Source organism: Chaetodon trifascialis, chromosome 14 (assembly GCF_039877785.1).
Source record: "Chaetodon trifascialis isolate fChaTrf1 chromosome 14, fChaTrf1.hap1, whole genome shotgun sequence".
NCBI classification, from domain to species: domain Eukaryota; kingdom Metazoa; phylum Chordata; class Actinopteri; order Chaetodontiformes; family Chaetodontidae; genus Chaetodon; species Chaetodon trifascialis.
The window spans coordinates 5,174,924-5,187,450 of record NC_092069.1 but is presented as its reverse complement, the minus strand read 5'-3'; positions in this window follow the sequence as shown (position 1 = coordinate 5,187,450).

Here is a 12,527-nt window from a genome sequence, read left to right as displayed (position 1 = left end):
TGGTGTCTTTATTGCTATAATTACATACTTCTATCAGAGTTCACAGCAGGATTTGACCAGCATTAAATTTTTTAGGATATACTGATACCATTTTCTATTTTGGGGATGCTCACAGCCAGGGATAGGTATACTGATAATCAATATGTCAAAAATCTCATCATGTCTATTCAATGTAAAGCATCAAATGTCTTTAAATTAAGTGTTAAAGAAAACACTGAATAATTAAATGTCAAGGTATCAACATTAAAAAGCAGCAACAAAATCAGTTTGATTGCATCGTGTTCTGTTGGAATGTACTAACTGGCTATAAGCAATGCAGCACCATGCAACACAATTTCTGCACGAAATAAAATTTAGTTATATTAGTATATTTAATGGATTCAGTGTTGACAGAGAGCATCCAGTGTTAACAATATAACGTGATAGTTGGACTCTTGCTGGTAGAATACAGTCTGTCCTAACAGCAAGTGGCCCTTGGAAAATGTTTGGAAAAGGGCAGGCCCTTCCAAATAATATTTGGCAGGTGACTGGATGAACCATCTGCCTATCAGTGTTTATCAAGGGCTAATTTCAACCAATCAGATCAATGAGTCATCTGACCTGCCTGCCTGATTTACTTACTTTCTGCAGTTCAGGTTAATAAGGGCACTGGTCACTATTTGAGGAAATACAGTACTTTCTATTTTATTTTCTTCTTATTTTTATTTCCCATACTTACAATTATTTATTTTGTAAGTTTCTATCTGTATTTATTTCTGTCTTGTGCTGTAGAATCACACAAATTTCCCCTATGGGAGATTAATAAAGGATTATTTTAGATTATGTAACATCAAATCCAATTTTTTGAGTTACTAAATTTAACTGTTATGTAATATACAGTCACTTCATCATACTATCAACTGATTGTGGTCTCAGTTCTCACACCAACACTTTGTTCTCTCAGAGATCAAACTATTCTGTCCAAAGAAGCATCTCTGAAAAATCACTTGTTCTCCAGTCAATGTCATGTTGACTTCAATTTGGACCATGGAGCCCTAATCATGTCATATTGGGGTGTTCAGTTAGCTTTTAAATAAAGCTTTTAAGATTTTATTTTAAAAAGTGCATTCCGACCCACTCAAAGGCAGTTGAAAAAGATGTAAACAGAACGCTGACCTGTTTTCACCATATAAAGTTGCCATAGTGAATATTTTAGCAAACAGTTGCCAGTTTACACATCCAGCAGACACAGATCAGCATTAGCATTCTGGCCATCAGCAGCGGCTGGCCCATAGGAGGCGCTGGGGCTCCACCCCACCAGCTGTGGAGGGGAAAAATATCTTTGTTTTTGTTTTTTTTTAAATCAATGTCAGTTTTACTTAATAGTGTGTGTGTGTGTGTGTGTGTGTGTGTGTGTGTGTAAGATGTAAGACGTGGCTGGCAGGTTGTGGTGCAGCCTGTGGACTTTTCTGCTTCCCCTGTATCCTCTTCAGAAGTGACAAATGTGATTTGACTTGGACAAAGACTGGACTAACTGACTTAAAGCACCTCTCTGAACGGATCAAGAAGCATGAGAGATCCAAAGTTTACATGGAAAACTGCGTAAAGCTAGCTGTGTTCGGAAAGATTAGCATAACAACGCAGCGAGATGATGGGCACCGCATTGCTGTAAGAAGGCACAATGACGAGGTAGATGAAAAAACATATTTTATCTATTTGATAGCATAAAGTCTATTATAGCTGTAAACTGTTACTTTTTCTGTGAAACTGTGAAATTAAATTATTATTGTGGAACTGTCGTCATTTTCCGACTGTTCATTTGAATACTTATGCTAGATTAGGCAGGGAAATCTGTTGGCACACAAGAATTTTTTTTCACCAGCCACCACTGCTGGCCACTTGAGTAATTTAAGTTGAGATCCTGATTTTAATGCCTTTATACAGCGAGAGTAGGCATCCTGTATGGAACTGAATGATTCCCCAGAAATTTCATCATCTGTGCTATGGGAAACAGGCAAGGCTGTAATTAGAGGACATACTATCATATTCAACAAATAAGAAGGAAAGAAGGAACAGACTATAACAGAAGCTAAAGCAATTTACTGATTTGTATTCAAATAACCCAATGAACAGACACAAAAACAAGCACAAAATGCCCAATTTCAGCTAAAGTAAATTCTAAATGAAAAAACTCAATTTCTTATCCAACAACTTAAATATGATCATTCTGAAAACAGTAATAAGACATAAAACACATATTATTCCCACTATTTTATAGATAGATGTAATATCAGAAATCAAAATTATATCACAAATTCCTTCACACAAAAAAGCATCTATCATATCAGTTCTGCTCAAGCCCAACAAAGACCCAACTCAACCTTCCAGCTACCGCCCTGTCACTGATAAATTCTGATTAAAAAAATATTACAAAGCTCTAGCTATTGGATGAGAAACAGTTATGTCCACCTTTATACATCCTGCTTAGATAGGATTAATCAAGACAGGACATGGATCAGATAATCTTGCAGTCTCAGACCAAGACAATTATTGTATTGTTACATGTAGAAAAAGCATTTGACAAAGTTAATTGAAGTTCTTATTTAACACACTAAGCAAATTCAGCTTTGGGCAGTTCACACCACAAACCTTAAAAATAAAATTTGCCTTTATGCAAATGATATCCTTTTGCACTTACAGGACCCTTTACCTTCCCTAAACAAAAACTTTGAATCTCATCAATAGTTTTTCTAAAATCTCTAACTATACAATATATTCTAAAAATAAGTTGAGATTCTAAAGGACAGGATTTTTCACTCCTGCTTCAAACTGGTAACATTAAATATTTAGGCAATGGTAATGTTGTAAGGTAATGTTGGAACCTGTACCATGCTGTACTGAAAGCAAATTCCACCAGCCTGGGTGTGTGGCCATTAAATCAATCAATCAATCAATCAATCAATCAATCAATCAATCAATCAATCAATCAATCAATCAATCAACATCTCACCCAGGCTGTCTGAATTGTTTAATCTCAACTGCATCCATTTGGTAAAAACAGTGTAAGATGACTTCAACATTTGATGAATTTACATTTATCTGTCATAGGATGAATCGCAACTATCAAAATGAAAGTACTCCCTCAAATTAACGACACAAAAAGGTATAATGCAGCTTCAATATCTTTTTTTCAGAACATGCAGATAATAGAGTTCAGAGACCTTATACATAAGTAGTGACTTGGGGGACACCAGTTTGTAGAATGCCTATAACTTAATTCCATAATCAAATCAGAAATTAACATAATGCATAATCAATGATATAATTCAATTTGCTAATCTTAATAAACTAACCTCAAGACATACCTTTCATTCAACTAGCCTCTGGATAGAAATAAATAAAAACACTTTTGCCATGATGATCAATACAAACCTACATCTAATTCAATATTTATTCACAAAAACATATTACCCAATACAAAATGTACAAAATGGAAATACCAAACACCTGCGACACTAGTTCACAATGCACAATAGGCACAACAAATAATTATTTTCATGCACTCTGGGCCTGCCAAGCGTTTTATTCATTCTGGGACTCCATAACAAAAAAAAAACAAAAAAAAACTCTCCACCATCTGAGAATGCAGAATCCCCACATCCCCACAACTTTGTCTGCTGAGACATACTTCAATAGTCAGTATACCAAACAAATACAAAAATAGCCAACTCATTTCTATGGTGTAAGATAGCTGTCAAAAGATGTGTCCATAATTTTTCATATTTGTAAAGTTAACAATTTGTATATCATAAAAGCTGTTTTACTCATAATTCTGCTGTCACATACGTGAGTCTGTGAAATTGGGTTCGGGTTAGGATTGTTTTTATATGAGTATGAGTCTAAAAGCTGTGAGTGCAAAGTCTTATGAATATAACTCATTTTTCTACGACTACGAAGTCTTCACTGTGAATATGAATTCAAGTTTATGGGTACGAGTCGAAAAGTGCTAAAATGACGTCACTGAGGTCACAGTCAAGTCACAGGGGAAAGTAATCGATCCGCGATTCCTCCATTAAATGCCACTGTTAACTTACTCGTTTAACAGCATACAGTACTCTCCTCAATCCCATGTAATGTAACATTAGGATGGACAGACATTCAAAATACTTATTTGCAAAGGTAATTTTTTTTAACAAATGAGTATGCATAGGCTAATAATCATTAGTTTGCAAGTTAAAAGAATGACTAATTAAAACACGGCTCTATTGAATGCATTCTGTTTGTTAAACTGCAACCATTGCTTGTTCAAGAGGACCTATGCTGGAAATTTTCCTAATAATTACATGTGCCCCTCATATAACACTGCAAACACACACACACACACACACACACACACACACACACACACACACACACACACACATCTTATAGCACTGTAACACATCTTATAGCATAACTATTCATAGCTCATTAATTATTTAATGTTTCATTGGACGCTATACAAATCCTTTTACTCATACAACTGTCATCACTGCCTTCATCACTACTGTTGGCATTGTTTTAATATTCTGTGAAGGTATGTCATTATTTTGTTATTATATTTACAACAATATTATTACACCCTCCTGCTACACATTTCATACTCTAACCTAACCAATTTGACTAAACATAAACTCAAACATGCACAGCTACACGTCACTCACATTGACTCTATGGTATGCCAGTCTATTTTCTATTTCTGGATGCTCATAATATCATACACATGGATCTGCTACCTTCTTATGTTTTATACTGTTTTCATTCTGTTCATTGTTTACTTCCTCATTTATCTACCCTTTTTCTCACGCCTGACTGATTCTCTTTATGAATGCTCTCTATGGATTCACATCACTGTCATTACTTTTCATATTGTGATAATGGCACCTCATATTATTTTATCAACACCACACCTTCCTGCCATACATTTCATACCCCAACCTGACCTAGATGACTAACACTATGATCTGCTATTGTGCCACGTTTATACTGTTTATACTTTGTTTGATTATGTTTTTTTGTTTGTTTGTTTGTTTTTTTTACTTACCTGTCTCCATCACTTTTTTTCATACTTTATGAGGGCAGTTGGAGAAAGGGGAAAAAAACTCTATTCACATGTATATGTGGGAGTATATAAGTATGTATGTATGTCATTTTGACTAATGAGGATACTAATGTGGCATTAGTTGGCGGTCGGTGTCTGGTCTGCCTAGGTATGCAAGGGTGCGGCGACTGCTTGCCTGGGGCATGGTGCCCACCAAGCCCTACTGTATGGCTCTCCTGACATGCCGGAGGGCCACTGGAGGCACCCTGGATGGATGGTTTCACCGTCTCCAGTCTCAGCAACAGTCTTGAGCAACAACAAGACGACTTTCAAGGATTTTTTGTTAAAAGCAGCTGTTTTTTGTTTTTTTGTGTGTTTTTTTTTCTTGTTTATTGATGATGTTTATTGAAGGGAACTGCAGAGTTGTGACAATTCTCTGTGGGTTTTTCGCCATGAGTGACTTTTGTGTGTTTTTCTTTTCAGCCAGAGCAATAATAAGTAAAAATGCTTCAGGTATCTTCAAAGGCAATGTTTCGTGACAAAACACAAGATTTTTTTTCCCTTTGATTTGTGGATAAAGCCAAACTTTGTGCACTCATTCTTTTGTCAGAATTTGCCACACATTTTTCTTTATACTAAATGATACTTTCAGATCTGAAACTTTTAAATGTATGTTTTGCTGTGGCAGATTCACCAAACAACATACATTTCCTCCTTGTAATATACATAATAACAATACTCTATGAACAAAATCTTAGGACTCTTTGCAACAACATATTACAGTTCTTCAGCAAGAAAATATTAACCAGGTCGTGTGAATAATATTATAAATGGCCTGCAGTTCTGGTGTAATTTCCCTTGACACAAGAAAGTGACTATACTGTTTTACGTTGCTCTCAAGTTGGAAGCCCTAACATTTTTTGTTGCTGTACAGGAGATGCTTTTTGTTTGCTCTCAACAAGCTACATTAGCACTTGTACAGTCTGGAGATATTCTCTATTTGCAATTATAAAACGTAAAGGTGAAATCTGGCAATCTGATTGGCTGTCAACTGTGATATAATGAGCGTATACCACAGCTACTGTTCTAAAAAGCCTTATCACAGCATATCACTCCGCTTCAGGGAAGCAACAATGTTTCCATGACAACAAGGATCACAGGATCAGCACCTTGACAGCGACTATGACACTTAGGGCTCTATAGGGTGAACTGTCACTGTCTGATTGAACAGCCTCATGAAAATGATATTTTACAATTCTTCACATTATTCACTAATGAAATTCGTTAAGGCAAGTACTTTGGTGCTTTTAAAGTCATGATATTCAGATGCCACTGCTGCGTCTCCTGGTGCCTGCCGCGATGTCACATATAGTCGGCTTAATAAAGTCAGTGATCACTCAAAGCTAAAACTTTTTTAAAAACTCTCATTCATTGAGGTTTTGGGTGGATTCTTCTGGACCACTCACTCATAGTTAACTGTAGGGCCTCGCATGTTTATGTTACGGGGCTGATTGTCACAAAACCAACAATGTATCCATGACAACAAACTGTTACAGTAGGTAGCAAAAAGTTGCTGCAGTGTTTTGACAACGTTAACAAATAGACTAAATTAGTTGAAGTTCACATGTTTAAGGTTAACTTTCACCTCCAGATAGGGTTAACAATGGTAGAGTTGATTGAGCAGTGACTTTCTTCCAAAAAAAGGCGAGGAATAGACGACATGCAGAGCTAACGTACGGAGAGGTGGGACTATTTTTTTCACAGTGGGGCTATTTTATTAGATAATATGTATTTCTGTTTAATTACTACATGAAAATTATTGTGTATTCCTCTTTCATATTGCCATTATTGGTAACCGTTTTATAAAACGTGTAGCATCGGGCCGCAGAATGCCCCTTAGCTGTGGTATAATGAGCGTATATTACGGCTTGTCGTGATGTATTGCTTAAACACCACAGTTCTCATCTGTGATATGAGGCTGTTGCACCATTCCAATCCCAACTTCATGTTGTCTCAGCTGTCCTGGATGATCCACACATGTTGTTTCCTTGTTCTTTTCCAGGCGTCACTGCCCAGTCAAAGTCCTAGAAACTGAAACCCACCTATGATCTCATTGCTTAGACCACAAAGGAGGAAAGAAACGAACAGGCTGATTGTTTTGGATGTGTAGGGCAAGCTCAGCGCTGCAGGGGACTGATAGAAAGAGGGAAAGGGTTAGGTTTCACCAGAGGAGGAGAGCTGAGCAGCGAGGTGTTGATCTGCCTGAGCTTGCCGCTGTGCCCCTGTGCAGATTTTCTTTAGCCTTGTAAAATTTGAAGGCTCCTTCGAGGGCCTACAAAAGGACAACAACTCTGCATCAAAAAAAAAAAAAACACAGTTAGAAGGTAATCAGATGTTTACTTATTCCTTTTTAGAGTGGTGTTAATAAGATTTCACCCTAATTCTCTTCAGTTATAAAGTAAGGAATCAAATTAATCACTATTCAGAAGCTAAATTAGTTTAACAAATACACTTATACTTGCTATGCTAATTGTAGTCCCTTTATGCTAGTCACCAAACACAAATTCTATTAATAAATTAATAAATAAATTAATAGATAAAACAAACTATTGTTTATGGTGCAGTACGCAGGATGATTTGAGGAGTGTCACAGCCTAAAGAAGGGAACTGCTCTTTGGTCTGGTGGTACGACAGCGAATACTTCTGTATCGCTTGCCGGATGGGAGCGTGGTCAGGGTTAACAGGCTGTCCCTGGGCTGGGTATGTCTTTTTTTTATCCTTTGGTCTGCACCGGCACCTCACCTCACCAATATCTCCAATGCTTAATACCAGCGATTGAGCAAGACTGATAACAAACATATCCTATAAAAATAAAAACTATTAATTCAATTCAATTCAATTCAATTCAATTTTATTTGTATAGCGCCAAATCACAACAGAAGTTGTCTCAGGACACTTTCCATATAGAGCTGGTACAGACCAAGCTCTTTTATCTACAAAGAAACCAACAATTCCCCCATGAGCAAGCACTTGGCGACAGTGGCGAGGAAAAACTTCCTTTTAACAGGCAGAAACCTCGAGCAGAACCAGACTCTGGGTGGGCGGCCATCTGCCTCGACCGGTTGGGTGAGAGAGGAAGAGCAAGAGAGAGAGAGTGAGACAGACAGACAGACAGACAGACAGACAGACAGACAGACAGACAGACAGACAGACAGAAAGAAAAGCAGTCAGAGAGAGAGAGAGAGAGAGAGAGAGACAGAGACAGAGAGACAGACATGCAGTCACAGTAACAGTGACAGTGGATGTAATAACAGCAGTAGCAGTTGCAGTGGATGTCAGGCAGGGCCAAGGCAGGAGACGCAGCTGAAATCCACAATCCAGATTCAGCCACTGTCCATGGGAACCTGCAAGACGACAAAGCACAGAGACTCCGGGGAAGGAGCTAAGTTAGTAACATTTATGAACTGCAGTTAAGACAATGAGGCACTTTCAGTGCAAACATAAAAAAGAGATATCCCCATCAGCAAAACGAAAAGTTGGAACATTGTAAAATATGTCTGTGAATGGACCAAATGTTCGGTATATGGTCAGAAGAAAGAAAATACCAACTGACCCACTTCAAACTAGAAAGCACTCAGAGAGCATACAGTACTCTCAACTGTAAAATATATAATATTTTATTAACAGAAACGATTTTTTTAACTTCTTTTTATTGGGGTTTTACATTTTTCAAAACATACAGAAAATAAAATGCAAATGCATGACTCCATACATAAACATTTGAGACAAAACATTCATTCATTCTTTTTTTTTTTTTTCCAGTCATTTTCTCCTACATGGGTCTTTCTTGTTAAAATAATGCATAAAAGGTTGCCAGAAAGAGTAAAAACATATAATCCTTCTCCCTTAATGAGTGTTTTATTTTTTTCTAACTCCAAGTGTTGCATTACATCATTTAATAAAGCTGCATGGGTTGGGGGTTTTCTCTGCTTCCAATTAAGCAATATCAATGGCCTTGCTAATAATGTTACAAACCAAATCATGTTATTTTGGTTAGTTGAAAGTTGTACAGTAATAGGTTTCACTCCAAACAATGCCAACACTGGATCAGGTGAAATCTGTTTCTGTGAAACCTCAGATAGAGTTTGAAATATCCTATTCCAATAATTGACAATTTGTGGGCACCTCCAGAACATATGTGCTAGAGAGGCTGGACCTTGTCCACACCTGTCACAGGATAGACTCACTGAAGAAAACATTTTAGAAAGTTTCAGTTTGGACAGATGTAGTCTTTGTAATATTTTAAACTGCAGAAGTCCATGTCTTATGCATACAGATGAGGAGTGCACATTGTCCTGGGCTTTTGTCCATTGATTGTCTGAAATTTCCACACCTAGATCCTCCCTCCAGGCTTCTTTTAGATGATCCAGTGTTGCTGTCTATTTGAAACAGAGTGTCATGTGTTTTGGATATTGATCCTTCTTCTAAAGGGTCGAACTTGAGCAGTGTTTCCATGATGGATTCAGGGGGCTCATGGGGAAAGGACGGAAATGTTTTCTTGTTACTATGGATTTGCAAATATTTGAAAAAAATCTCTATTATGTAAATGAAATTTCTCCTGCAACTGTTGGAATGAGGGAAAAGTTTTATTAATATATAAATCCTTTAAGGTGTGTATCCTGCTGTGGTACCATTGAATAAGTGTTGAATTAACAAAAGATGGTTTGAGTGTATGATTATTAATCAGCGGAGTCAACACAGAGCCTTCCTTTAACCCAAAATATTTTCTAATCTGAGACCAAATTTTTATTGAGTGTGAAACTACTACATTTCTGACTTTTAAGTTAGAGATAGGTAGAGGTGAGTAGACCATTGCCTGTAATGAAGAGGGTTGATAGCTATGATTTTCCGTCCTTGACCAATCAAAACCCTGTGGATGGCACCAAAAAGACATAGATCTTAAATAGAAACTGTTTTCATTAGCATCTGGCTCAACACCAAAATACACACAGACCATAATTTTTTTTCCAATGGAGTACAATAAGCAGAATTAACAATGAAAATGTTCCAAATGATCTCTTGCAATGTTGAGCAAACTTTTAAAAACCTAATCATTTCATCCTTGGCCCACAGCCTATCTGTTAACAACAATCCAAATCTCTCTCAACAGGTTTTCGAGATATCTCACAAATCAACAAATGAGTATGACTTTGGCAAAGGATGATATGAATATTATTTGTAAGACTGATCTAACTTTGCCTTGATTGCTAATAATGTCCACCCGAAAACTGGCAAAACATCTGTGCTGGTTTGACATAATGTCCTGTGTTACAGGCCAAGAGACTCAGGGGTCTCTTTTCGATTCCGCCGCCAGTGCGGTGGAGGTGCGGCGCAAAGTCAGGTCCGCTTCGCTGATGTGGCATGGCGGCACAAACTTTGGTATTTTCGTGCACTGCGCTGCAACTACTCCCCCTTCTCATCTCAGTCCCACCCAGTGACGCAACTCGGAAGGAGGGCGGGGAGAAGGCGTGGAGTGGGTTTGACACAGCTGAGTCCAATCTTAACCAATCACACCAGCTCCTCGCCTCACCTCTAAAAATGCTGCTGGCGAGGCGCATGGCAAGTTTCGAGGATGACTGAGCCCACGCAGAAAAGTGTCCGACACCCAAACTTCTCTCAGGAGGAGACTGACGTCACTCATGTCTAAATATGAGGTCCTTAGATGGTAAATCCTCGGCCTCCTCCTCCTCCTCCTCCTCCTCCTCCTCCTCCTCAAAGCAATGATATACTCCATCTTTGTAGATAACCTCAAGCATTACAGTGATGACATTTGTATTTGGAATGAAATGATGTGGGTAATAGCGGACAATGATCATCACTTACGTTTTTTCCGTGTGTCTGTCTCTCTCTGAAAATAGAGCCCAGGAACTCAATATTTTACCTGCAAGCTGATCTTTGTGAAACGCTTCCTGTGAAAAATTCTTCAAGTTTACAAAGTTTCTTGCAACTCGTCAACTAACAAACATTTTTTTTTTTTGATTTTTTAAGGGAATCTGGGGCTGATTTGTCACCACCTCAAATTACTCATACATAGGTTTTTGTCTGGAGGACAGTGACTTGATCTCAATTAAGATAATGAGAACACAGATGCCATTTTAATAACAGGTGTAAATAAGAGTTAAAGAGTGCTGATATTTTTCTGTATTTGTTGGTAACAGGTAACATTTTAGTCACGTGAACAAAAAATAAATAGACAATAATAAAAATAATTAATACAGATTTCAAGGTTCAGTGTGAAGGATTTAGTGGCATCTAGTAGTGAGGTTGCATATTACAACCAACTGAATACCCCTTGCCTCTAAAGTGGCTGTTAAAAGCATAAATGCAACAGGGGCTCCTTAATGCCAGTGTTTGCTTTGCCCCTTCTGGGCTATTGTAGAAACATGGCAGTGCAATGTGGCAGATTGGACCCACTCCCTCTGTAGTTATAAAGAGCTCATTCTGAATTATTATAATAAATTAATTATTATAATAAAATTATTCAAACAAATAATACATGTAGAGGATTTGTAATCCAATACATATGATAATGGAGAATATGTTTACCTAAAACTGCTGAAACTCACCACTTTCATGCTTAAGAATCTAATCCTTACTGTATTAAATATTTTGGTTGCCAGATTTGTTCGTCATGCAGGTGGCATTGTGTTGAAGTTTGTGAATCCAGTCTATTTCATCAACTAAATTACCAATTCCTGGTGGAAAAAGCTTCACCTTCTTCAGTTGATCAAACATATGTCTTGTTCATGAAAGTAAAGATCTGTTCACATGTACCCACTTAATGGATGGAACGCCTGTAGATAACAGATATCAAACAATGTCGACACAAAAACATCAAAGCTCGCCTCCTGCTCACTGCTGACACAACAGAGAACAGCATTGAATTGAAATGTTGCAGCCTACCACCTTGTCATTGTCGTAGCTTTCAGACATGGAAATATTTTTGTGAAAAAAGGATGTGCGAGACGAGTGCGAAACTGGAGTTAAGGCTCAATCCTTCAAGGCAGTGTTTTTCAAGCCTGTACCTGGCGGTTTTACAGATGATCATTAATCAGTAGCAAAACTCCTGCTTTCAAAGCACTTTTCAGAAAAAATAACCCAAATGTTTAGAGACATATCCTGCATTGAGTAAAACAGAACAGGCAGTTAAGTGTGTCCAATGTGTTGGCTGTCTGGCTGTATTCATAACACACATTCTCAGCATGCAAGTTAGTGTAAGAGCCTTTATTCGCTAAACAATGGGAAGTTTACTGAAGACTTCTGAAGTTGTTTTGGGGAGAGGATTACATGGGGAGCTGCTTCCAAAATTCTTGCTTTGAAGCTGAAGTTTATCTAGCTGCAGTGTCTGACAGTGAGTGTGCAGGCAGTCAGAACTGATTATAGAGGAGGAAGTCACTGTTTGTTGGTC